The sequence below is a fragment of the Lynx rufus genome, unplaced genomic scaffold, assembly GCF_022079265.1.
Source record: "Lynx rufus isolate CCGP_SWC_20201006 ecotype Redwood Valley unplaced genomic scaffold, mLynRuf1.p SCAF_4, whole genome shotgun sequence".
In the NCBI taxonomy this organism is placed as follows: Eukaryota; Metazoa; Chordata; class Mammalia; order Carnivora; family Felidae; genus Lynx; species Lynx rufus.
In genome coordinates, this window is record NW_025814856.1 from 71,056,090 (window position 1) to 71,068,106 (window position 12,017).

The window sequence follows — 12,017 nt, forward strand, 5'->3', positions numbered from 1 at the left end:
TCTTTCTCTGCCTGACTTATTTCACTTAGCATAACACTCTGCATCTCCATCCACGTTGCTACAAAAGGCCAGATTTCCTTCTTTCTCATTGCCAAGTAGTATTCCATTGTATATATAAGCTACAACTTCTCCATCCATTCGTCAGTTGATGGACATTTGGGCTCTTTCCATAATTTGGCTATTGTTGAAAGTGCCGCTATAAACATGGGGGTACAAGTGCCCCTATGCATCAGCACTCCTGTATCCCTTGGGTAAATTCCTAGCAGTGTTATTGTGGGTCATAGGGTAGATCGATTTTTAATTGTTTGAGGAACCTCCACACTGTTTTCCAGAGCGGCTGCACCAGTTTGCATTCCCACCAACAGTGCAAGAGGGTTCCCTTTCTCCACATCCTTGCCAGCATCTATAGTCTCCCGATTTGTTCATTTTAGCCACTCTGACCGGCATAAGGTGGTATCTGAGTGTGGTTTTGATTTGTATTTCCCTGATGAGGAGCGACGTTGAGCATCTTTCCATGTGCCTGTTGGCCATCTGGATGTCTTCTTTAGAAAAGTGTCTATTCATGTCTTCTGCCCCTTTCTTCACTGGATTATTTGTTTTTCGGGTGTGGAATTTGGGGAGTTCTTTATAGATCCTGGATACTAGCCCTTTATCCGATATGTCATTTGCAAATATCTTTTCCCATTCCATCAGTTGCCTTTTAGTTTTGTTGATTGTTTCCTTGGCAGTGCAGAAGCTTTTTAGCTTCATGAGGTCCCAATAGTTCATTTTTGCTTTGAATTCCCTTGCCTTTGGAGATGCGTCAAGCAAGAAACTGCTGCAGTTGAGGTCAGAGAGGTTTTTTCCTGCTTTCTCCTCTAGGGTTTTGATGGTTTCCTGTCTCACATTCAGGTCCTTCATCCATTTTGAGTTTATTTTTGGGAATGGTGTAAGAAAGTGGTCGAGTTGGTCGAGTTTCATTCTTCTGCATGTTGCTGTCCAGTTCTCCTAGCCCCATTTGTTAAAGAGATTGTCTTCTTTCCATTGGATAGTCTTTCCTGCCTTGTCAAAGATTAGTTGGCCATACTTTTGTAGGTCTCACCCTGGGGTTTCTATTCTATTCCATTGGTCTATGTGTCTGTTTTTGGGCCAATACCATGCTGTCTTGAGGATGCCAGCTTTGTAGTCGAGGCTAAAGTCTGGGATTGTGATGCCTCCTGCTTTGGTTTTCTTTTTCAACATTACTTTGGCTATTCGGGGTCTTTTGTGGTTCCATACACATTTTAGGATTGCTTGTTCTAGCTTCGAGAGGAATGCTGGTGCCATTTTGATTGGGATTGCGTTGATTGTGTCGATTGTTTTGGGTAGTATTGACATTTTTAACAATATTAATTCTTCCAATCCATGGGCACAGAGTATTTTTTCCATTTCTTTGTATCTTCTTCAATTTCCTTCATAAGCTTTCTATAGTTTCAGCATACAGATCTTTTACATCTTTCGTTAGGTTTATTCCTAGGTATTTTAGGATTCTTGGTGCAGTTGTGAATGAGATCAGTTTCTTTATTTGTTTTTCTGTTGCTTCACTATTAGTGTATGGGAATGCAACTGATTTCTGTACATTGATTTTGTATCCTGCGACTTTGCTGAATTCATGTATCAGTTCTAGCAGACTTTTGGTGGAGTCTATTGGGTTTTCCATGTATAATATCATGGCATCTGCAAAAGTGAAAGCTTCACTTCATCTTTGCCAATTTGGATGCCTTTGATTTCCTTGTGTTGTCTGACTGCTGATGCGAGAACTTCCAACACTATGTTAAACAACACTGGTGACAGTGGACATCCCTGTCGTGTTCCTGATCTCAGGTGGAAAGCTCTCAGTTTTTCCCCATTGAGGATGATATTAGCTGTGGGCTTTTCATAAATGGCTTTTGTCATGTTTAAGTATGTTCCTTCTATCCCAACTTTCTTGACGGTTTTGATTAAGAAAGGATGCTGAATTTCATCAAATGCTTTTTCCGCATCGACTGACAGGATCATATGGTCCTTATCTTTTGTCTTATTAATGTGATGTATCACACTGATTGACTCGGGAACATCGAACGAGCCCTGCAGCCCAGGAATGAATCCCACTTGATCATGGTGAATAATTCTTTTTCCATGCTGTTGAATTCGATTTGCTAGTATCTTGTTGAGAATTTCTGCAACCATATTCATCAGGGATATTGGCCTGTAGTTCTCTTTTTTTTCCTAGGTCTCTGCCCAGTTTGGGAATCAAAGTAATGCTGGCTTCATAGAATGGGTCTGGAAGTTTTCCTTCCCTTTCTATTTTCTGGAACAGCTTGAGAACCATAGATATTATCTCTGCTTTACATGCCTGGTGATAGGTATTGAGGAGGGCACCTGTTGGGATGAGCACTGGGTGTTGTATGGAAACCAATTTGACAATAAATTTCATATTTAAAAATAAATTAAAAAAAATAAATTAAAAAAATAAAACATCTTTGCATTTCTGGGATAAATACTAATTGATCTCAGTTTAGTTTTGTAATGCAGTCTTGGATTCAGTCAACTATTTTATTGAAAATGTGTATGCCTGAGAAACTGAATAGAAGACCATGGGGGAGGGGAAAGAAAAAAACAGAAAGGGAGGGAGCCAAACCATAAGAGACTCTTAAAAACTGGGAAGAAATTGAGGGTTGATGGGGGGTGGGAAGGTGGGGAGGGTGGGTGATGGGTACTGAGGACGGTACCTGTTGGGATGAGCATTGGGTGTCGTATGGAAACCAATTTGACAATAAATGTCACATGAAAAAAAAAATGCCTGGTTGAATTCCCCTGGGAAGCCATCTGGTCTTGGACTCTTATTTGTTGGGAGATATTTTTTAACTGATTAAATTTCTTCGCTGGTTATGGGTCTGTTCATGTTTTCTGTTTCTTCCTGTTTGAGTTTTGAAAGTGTGTGGGTGCTTAGGAATTTGTCCGTTTCTTCCAGGTTGTCCAGTTTGTTGCCATATAATGTTTCATAGGTTTCCCTGATAAATTGCTTGTATTTATGAGGGATTTGTTGTAATAATTCCATTTTCATCCATTATTTTATTTATGTGGGTCATCTCCCTTTTCTTTTTCAGAAGCCTGGCTGGAAGTTTATCAATTTTGTTTATTTTTTTTTTCAAAAAAAAAGAAAAAAAACAAAAAAAAAAAAAACAACTCTTGGGTTCATTGATCTGCTCTACAGTTGTTTTTCTTTTTTTCCTATTGTTTATATCTGCTCTGATCTTTATTATTTCTCTTGTTCTGCTGGGTTTGGAGTGCCTTTGCTGTTCTGCTTCTATTTCCTTTAGGTGTGCTGTTAAAGTTTGTATTCGGGATTTTCCTTGTTTCTTGAGATAGGCCTGGATTGCAATGTGTTTTCCTCTCAGGACTGCCTTCGCTGCACCCCATAGAGTTTGGATTGTTGTATTTTCATCTTCATTTGTCTCCATATATTTTTTAATTTCTTCTCTAATTGCCTGGTTAACCCATTCATTCTTCAGTAGGGTGTTCTTTCACCTCCATGCTTTTGAAGGTTTTCCAGACTTTTTCCTGTGGTTGATTTCAAGTTTCATAGCATCGTGGTATGAAAGTGTGCATGGTATGATCTCAGTTCTTTTATACTTATGAAGGGCTGTTTTGTGACCCAGTGTGTGATCTATCTTGGAGAATGTTCCATGTGCAGTCGAGAAGAAAGTATATTCTGTTGCTTTGGGATGCAGAGTTCTAAATAGATCTGTCAAGTCCATCTGATCCAATGTATCATTCAGGGCCCTTGTTTCTTTAATGATCTGTGTCTAGATGATCTATCCAATGTTGTCAGTGGAGTATGAAAGCCCCTGCAATGACCACATTCTTATCAATGAGGTTGCTTATGTTCGTGATTAATTGTTTTATATATTTGGGGACTTCCATATTCACCGCATAGACATTTTTAATTGTTAGAACGTCTTGATGGATAGACCCTGTAATTATTATATAATGTCCTTCCTCATCTCTTGTTACAGCCTTTAATGTAAAGACTAGTTTGTCTGATAAAAGTATGGCTACTCCAGCTTTCTTTTGACTTCCAGTAGCATGATAGATAGTTCTCCATCCCCTCACGTTCAATCTGAAGGTGTCCTTAGGTCTAAAATGAGTCTCTTGTAGGCAGCAAATAGATGGGTCTTGTTTTCTTTTATCCATTCTGATATCCTACGTCTTTTGGTAGGAGCATTTAGTCCATTTACATTCAGTGTTATTGCTGAAAGACATGGGTTTAGAGTCATTGTGACATCTGACGTTTTCATGCTTGTAGTGGTGTCTCTGGTACTTTGTGGTCCTTGCAACATTTCCCTCACAGAATCCCCCTTAGGATCTCTCGTAGGGATGGTTTAGTGGTGATGAATTTTTCAGTTTTTGTATGTTTGCGAAGACCTTTATCTCTCCTTCTATTCTGAATGACAGGCTTGCTGGATAAAGGATTCTCGGCTGCATATTTTTCCTGTTCATCACATTGAAGACTTTCTGCCATTCCTTTCTGGACTGCCAAGTTTCAATAGATAGGTCTGCTACCACCCTTCTGTGTCGACCTTTGTATGTTAGGGCCCATTTATCCCTAGCTGCTTGCAGGATTCTCTTTATCCTTCTTTTTCCACTTTCACTATGATATGCCGTGCAGAAGATCGATTCAAGTCATGTCTGAAGGGAGTTCTCTGTACCTCTTGGATTTCAATGCATGTTTCTTTCCCCAGATTGGAGAAGTTCTCAGCTATTATTTGTTCAAGTACACCCTCAGCCCCTTTTTCTCTGACTCTTCTGGAATTTCTATGATATGGACATTTTATCAAACAACAAAGAACAAAGATTAGGTGAAGGCCCCTACTTGAAATATCTTCATTGTCTGGCATGGGGACCCTCTGGGGTTTGACACAAGAGCAGAAGCCAGAAGAGAAATGTCTGGACCAGAGAGAATACCTTGAAAATCTTTCATTTTCCTGGACAGGCCATGGTGATATTGGTCTAATGTGCATATTATAAAAATACCCAAATGTAACAGTCAATATTCCATTTATGCTAATCTATTAGGCAACAAAGTGTAAAGTTGTTAAAGGTTTTCTACAGGTGATGTTTATTTAGTAAAAGGAAGATTTAAATAATGAGGACAGGCACCAAGGTGGCTCAAACAGTCGAGTTTCTGAGTCGAATTTGGCTCAGGTCATGATCTCATGGTTCTTGAGATCAAGTCCCAAGTCAGGCTCTGCAATGACAGCTTGAAGCCCTGGTCAGGAATCTCCTTCTGGCTCTTTCCAAATAAATAAAGAGGAAACAACAAACACAGACAGAGAAAAAATATACATTCTTTGAAGAAATAATAGCCCGTAAGACATGGTGTCATCTTCACAGTCCTTTGGCTTTGAGTGCAGCAGGTGTCTGTGTTTGTGTCTACGAGTGGTGAGCAGGTTGGGCATCCATCCAGGACTATGGTCTTGTACTATGGGATGTCCCCACAGTGGACAGGCACAGTCCTGTCCCCTTCTGCATTCTCAGGGGCCACACATCATCCTGTACTCTGCATCTCCAGAAGCTGAATGACTGGGCCAATTCCAATATTTTGACTCTCATCATTGTACACAAGGGCACATGTGTACTGGAACTCTCTCTTTCTTTAGGCGTGTACACCTAGCACACCTTTGGGGACATAATTTATAGGCATTTTTCGGGCGCTGCCTCCAGGTTCCAGTACCTACAGACTCTTGATTCCGTTGGGGTCTTATGTGAAAAGCAGGGACCCCCGGGACTGAGTGGATACCTGAAGAATAGGAGGACAAGCCAGCACTGAGGCCATCAGGGTACCTAGGAGTGACCCATGGGGCAGAGAAGAAACCACACTCCCTCATTCTGACCTCCTGCACAGCATCCCTGCCCCATGTCCCATGACACACCCATCCAGGCCCCATCCCATGACAAACCCCAGTGGCCTGTGTACCTCCAGGTCCATAGCTCTGCCTCTCAGAAGATCAGCCAGTCCCTGCTTTCAGGCCAGTGGAGGATGCAGGCTGGGCCACTGCTGTCTGCTTGCTGGCCCTCCTCCCAGGCTGGGTTGCTTACTCTCAGGAAAGTACCGTAGGTGCAGGTCAGGTCAATGAGTTAAAGACCATGACCTGAATGGGTTCATCCTGAGGATTCAGTGGCAACAGCAAGAACCACCTGAGCCTCGGCAAGCAAGACAGTCCTTTACACAGCACATCAGGAGCTCAGGGAGACTGCAGGATGGAGACTCAGTCAGGCTTTGATACCGAGTCAAGCCCCTCCACCCTTCAGGCTCCTCCAGCAGTGACACCTGGCACCTGCCAGCCTCATCTTTGGGGAGCAGTGTCCCTGTCATGAGCAGCCACACAGCACCCACGGGTGACCACAAGACACACAGGAATACTGCAGGGCTCCCTGATCTCCCAGCAAAGAAAGTGCCATTCCAACTGACACATCATCAGAGGATTCCAGGCAGATCAGACACAACTCTGTAAAATCCAATGTTTTTGAGGTGCCTTTCAGGAAGTCTATGAAAAATGTAGGTCTCGTCCCAACTGCAGTATTCTGAGATGAATTCACTGAGCGGTGGAGTCAGGCACTGGGTTCCAGGACAGAAAAGAGAGACAAGGTGGCCAGCTCCCAAGATGCACAGGGCGTGTTGTGGCAATGTGTTGGGAACCATATATTTATGTTACAGCTCTCTGGGTCTGGTTGAAAGAAAACATATATCCAAACAAACCTTCTTTATGGACTTGGTGGATTATATCAACCACAAAACATTTCAGAAAATTTGCACACTCTCACTCCATATATCTGCTTACTCGCATCTAAATTCGATCACATCATCCTATATTCCCAGATACTTTTTCACTTACTGGGAGTGCATGATATGCTCTAGAGACACCACAGTGACTCTACAACATTACTAGTAGACCTTATAAATGATTTCAGTCATGTTAACATATGTATGCCGTTGTACATAATGTGCTTCATTTCTGTACATGAATCACAAACTATCAGAGCGAGAAATTAAGAAAATAATTTTAAAATCACTCCAAAAGAAGAAAATTCTTGACAATAAATCACCCTACAGGCACCTGGGTGTCACAGTCAGTGAAGCATCTGACTTTCGCTCAGGTCGTGACCTCATGATTTGTGTTGTGAGACTTCTGTTGGGCTCTGTGCTGACAGCTCAAAGTCTGGAGCCTGCTTCAGATTCTGTGTCTCCCTTTCTCTCAGCTCTTCTCCACTCATACACGTGCTCTCTCTCTCTCTTTCTGTGTGTGTATGTGTGTGTGTTTCCATGTATCTCTCTGTGTCAACAATAAATAAACATAAAAAAAATTTAAAAAGAAAAGAATGAATTTAACAAGGAAGATGAGAGACCTCTTTACTGAAAACCAGAAATCAGTGGAGAAAGAATTTGAACAGACAGAAATAAGCAGAAAGACATTCTATGCTAGTGGATCCCAAGAATTAAGATTCTCAAAATGTCCACACTACTTAGAGCCATTTACACATTCCCTAGGTGCAATCCTTTCAAACTTGAAGCACGGTCCCAAAAATAGAATAATCCTTCAAGGTGGACAGAACCACAAAAGGCTCTGAATACCAAAGTCATTGTGAGAAGGAAGAAAACAGCTGGAAGCACCATGCTTTCTGATTTGAAACTAGATCTCAAAGCTACAATAACCCAAGCAGTACAGTATTGGGGTAAAAGCAGACACACAGGTCACTGGACCAGAACTGAAGGCCCAGGAAGAAACCCACACATATGTAACCAATTATTTCACAACCAAAGAACCAAGAATATAACCTGAGGCAAAGGCAGTCTCCTCAATAGGTGGTGCCCAGAAACACTGGGCACAGAAAAACAACAGGCGCAGGAAAACAAAGTGACACCTATTTAGCATCACACACAGAAACAAAGTTAAAATGTATTACAGACTTGAGACCTGAAACCAGAAAGTCCTGGATAAGACCTTGGGCAGGAGGTGTGGGAAATCGCACAACGATGTCCTGAGTTGGGAGATTATAGGGAACGCTTGGCAGAGCAGATCACTGCTCTCTGGCCTTCCTGCAAACAGTTGCAGCAGCTCACTTACCTAGTTGGTGTGTATCTGGGGGGCAGGCGAGACTTGGCTGATCTAGTGCGTGTGTATCTAGGGGTTGGGTTCTGCATGGGCTCACCAAGTCCTTGGACCGTGTTGTCGCGTGGAATATTTTATCCTGTCTCGATGTGGTTTGCACCATGTCTTCAATACGTTCTTTCTAGCATGTGGCCCGCTGACGTGTTGCACATCGTTTGTAGGCTTAAAGACTACGGGAGCCTGAGAGCAGCTCGCGGAGATGTCCCTTAAACTCCCTCTCACCTCTCTTGACTTGCATGGAGTGTGAAGCAATCCTTTCTGCTCTCCTTGGCTTTGCTGGACAGAGCCAAATGCCAAACCCATGAGAATGTTTGGATCTCAGTCTTGACTTGAGTTTTGGGATTTGATGCCAGAAGCCAAAGCTACAAAGGAAAACTAAACAAGTGGGACTACATGAAACTAAAAAAAAAAACAAGTTCTGCACAGCAACAATATCTTCCACAGAATGGAAAGGCAACATTGTTAATGGGAGAAAATACTTGCAAACTATATACATGGTCAAGGGTTAAAACACAAAAGATATCAAGAACTCCTACAGAGCGACAATGCAAAACCAAAGAGCAATGATAGAACTGGCAGAGTCCTGAAGAGGCATTCTTCCAATGAAGACATACAGATGGCCACCACATACATGAAGAGAAGTTCCATGTCACGCCATATTAGGGAAATGAAAGTCCAAAGCCAAAGAGATATCACCTGAAACCTGTCTGAACGGTCTTATCAAAAAGACAAGAAAGCACAAGCGTCGGGTACAATGTGGAAGAATGCGAATCATTGGGCCCTGTTGGTGGCATTGGAACTTGGTGCAGAGGCAGTCGCAAACAATGTAAAGTTTGCTCACACAATTCAGAGGAGAACATCCATATCATCCAGCAACTTCCCTCAATTACCCCCGTAGGTACTACTCTGAACATGAAATCACTAACTCCCGAAAATACCTTCACACCTGTTATTATGCCACAGTGTTTATAATAGCCTGGAGGGCATTTTGCCAAGTGAAAGAACTCACACAGAGAAAAACACATACAGAATGCTCACACATATATGGGGAATCTGACTCAAAAACTAAGAAAACAAAAAACAAAAATCCTCAAAACAGAATGAAACAAGCCCATCAATACATAAAGATGATTGCAATGGTGGGGGGGGGGCAGGAAGGAGGGAAATAGGGTAAAGTTCAAGAGAAATCATCGAATAAAAAAAGACCATGTCAACAGGGAAAGGGAGAGTAAAGGTGACTCAGTATCTCAAATTCTAGCTTCCTCTATTTCAGAGACCTTAGTTCAGTCCCTTCCATTCACTAGACCTACATGAATAGTAACGAATTACAAGGACTTGGCAGTTCTTTACCCGGACTTCAGTTCTTTAATTAGGATTTCGTATCCAACAGGACAGAGTGCTTAGATTACTAGGTAACTTAGATTTTCCATTACTTTTATGGTTACTTGAAGTACCATGATGTCACTAAAACTCCTTAGATCTAAGTGGACACATTCATTACTCTAAACATATGTACATACCACTAAAAGAGTACAATAAAGGTAAGGTACATTGTCCATCGCACAAAAGTGATTGTTTTTCTCCTTGTTGTAGTGAGCGTTTGGGGACAAAAAGTTCCGGGAATCGGGCTCCTTATCAAATTCCATGCGATGGGTTATGCAGAATGTAGTAATCATGGTAATCAAGAAAATAATGATCTTCAAGAAAATCATAATCTCCAGAATTGCTGACAGAGACAACTCACCCCCCGGGGAGAAAACAGATGCTTAGGAGCCTCAGCTGCTCAAAGTGGCCAACACCACACCATCTTACTGAAAACATAAAGTACCGGTCAGCTTGATATGTAAGTTTGGGAAAGCCTCCGTTCTCAGACTTTTGCTTTCGGTGAGGTCACGGTACTGCCTGCAGGAAGTTTTCATCCGGTGTAACCGCATTGGGAAACACTATTGAAATGAGAATTTCCTATGCAACAAAACTGTGTCTTTGGAAAGAACTGGGACCCTGCCACGGTCCGGACTAAATACAGGACACAGCACTGCAGACAATTACACACATGCACGAACACAAACCCCAACAACCTGACAGAGGTGGAACCCATGCAATGAAAGAGCGTTTGCGCAAGACCTCATTTCCAAAGGAGGCTGAGAGATGAGCACGACTGCTCAGGTACACATGTACTGGTTTCTAGAGACCCGGTGGGCTCAGAGTCATTTCTCCCTCAGGCTGCCTGGTGTATCCTGGAGGAGATGTGATTCCTAAGGTCTGAAACTCTTGAAACACAGAACGAATGCAAGACAGGAGGCGTTCCACGGACACATGAAGCGCCACACCCCACGGATATGAACAACAAAACCCGAAGTCGGCCTGGAAGGAGGAGCTTTCCAGTCCACCTTCCTCGCGAGAGTACGAAGCAGACGTTCCCACCCAACATGTCCCAAAGAGATGCCTTTGGACTCCATCCACAACACCCAGTTCTCTTCAGCACACATCTCCAAGTAGGAAAGAGTCTGGACCACCCTCTAAAACACAGAAGCGCCACTTATTCCTGGCTCCCTGGCTCCGAGTTCATTGATGGAATGCACAGTGCCTTCAGAAATGAAGAGCTCACCAGGGACTTGCACTTGCCCTAATCCAGACTCCTACCCCCTAGTCCCATTGACTCCCACGATAGAGGACCCCCTTTCGCCACAAGCGGGGTGAGATCTCCCCCTCCCCATCAGAGGATGCAACTCTGCCACCAGGGGCGGGGCGGGGCGGGGCGCGGCGGGGCTGGGCAGGGCAGGAGAGCAGGTGTGGAGGGGGGAGGCAGGAGGCCTGTGTTCACCTGCTGCTTCCACTCTCCATCCCTTCAACACCGTCCCCTGCTGGCCTCCAGCAACTCAGGCCCACCACCCTGACTCTCCCTGGAATGTTTCTCTGGACTCTCACGTCCCTTGTACTTCATTTTCACAGGCAGGAATGATTCCTCCTGCTCAAGGCTGCGACTTCCCTGGCCCTGCCTTGACACTTTCCCACAACCGCAGGTCCACGCTTTCCTTCCTTCCATCGTTCCTTCGTTCCTTTGTGCGTTCCCACCTCCACCCACCAACCACCAACCCAGTCAGACCTCCATGGGCACTCAGGGCGCCCCCCCTCTCGACCTGAGCCACTCCCCACCGCCTGAGCCTAACCCCTTACTCGATCTGGGGCCCTCCTCCTCCAGGGAACCGGGGTCCAACCCAGAAAGCCCACTCCTGAGGCCTCCAGACCACAGCCGCAAAGGAGCCCAAGAAGAAGCCCGGAGCACCGGGGGGCGGGGGGGGGGGGGTGGTGGTGCTCATGGAAGTGGAAGACAGAGAGGGGCAGGGGGGAAGGCCACGTGCGACCTTGTCGCGAGGGTCCCTACCTTGGCAGCACCGCGACTGAGGCAGGTCCTGGAGGGAGGCTGTGGGTCTCAGCTGCTCCACCTTTAGGCTTCTCCCAGATGGTCGTTCGGGGGCGCCGGGGTGGGGGCATCGCATCGCGCTCTGCCCCAGCCAGTGCTGGCACTCCACCAGCGCGGCCAAAGACCGAGGCGCCCGGGAAGCGCGTCCCGCGCCCTGGCCTCTGGCTCCAGGAGCAGCAGGAGCAGCAGGGCCGCCACCCTCCGAGGCTGGAGGCTCCTGGCTCCCAGTCTTCTCCACGCGGGGCTCCGCCCGCGCTCCCGCGAGCGCTCCCGCCTGCACTACCGCTCCCCCTACCGCCAATGCCGTGGCTACCCCGTCGCAGGCGCCAGGCAGCAGCATGGCCCCGGTCGGGGGCTGAGGTGGGCGTCAGTCCCTGGCTGGCCCAGACACTTGGGGGCTTGGGGCGGCAGGCGGGCTGGGA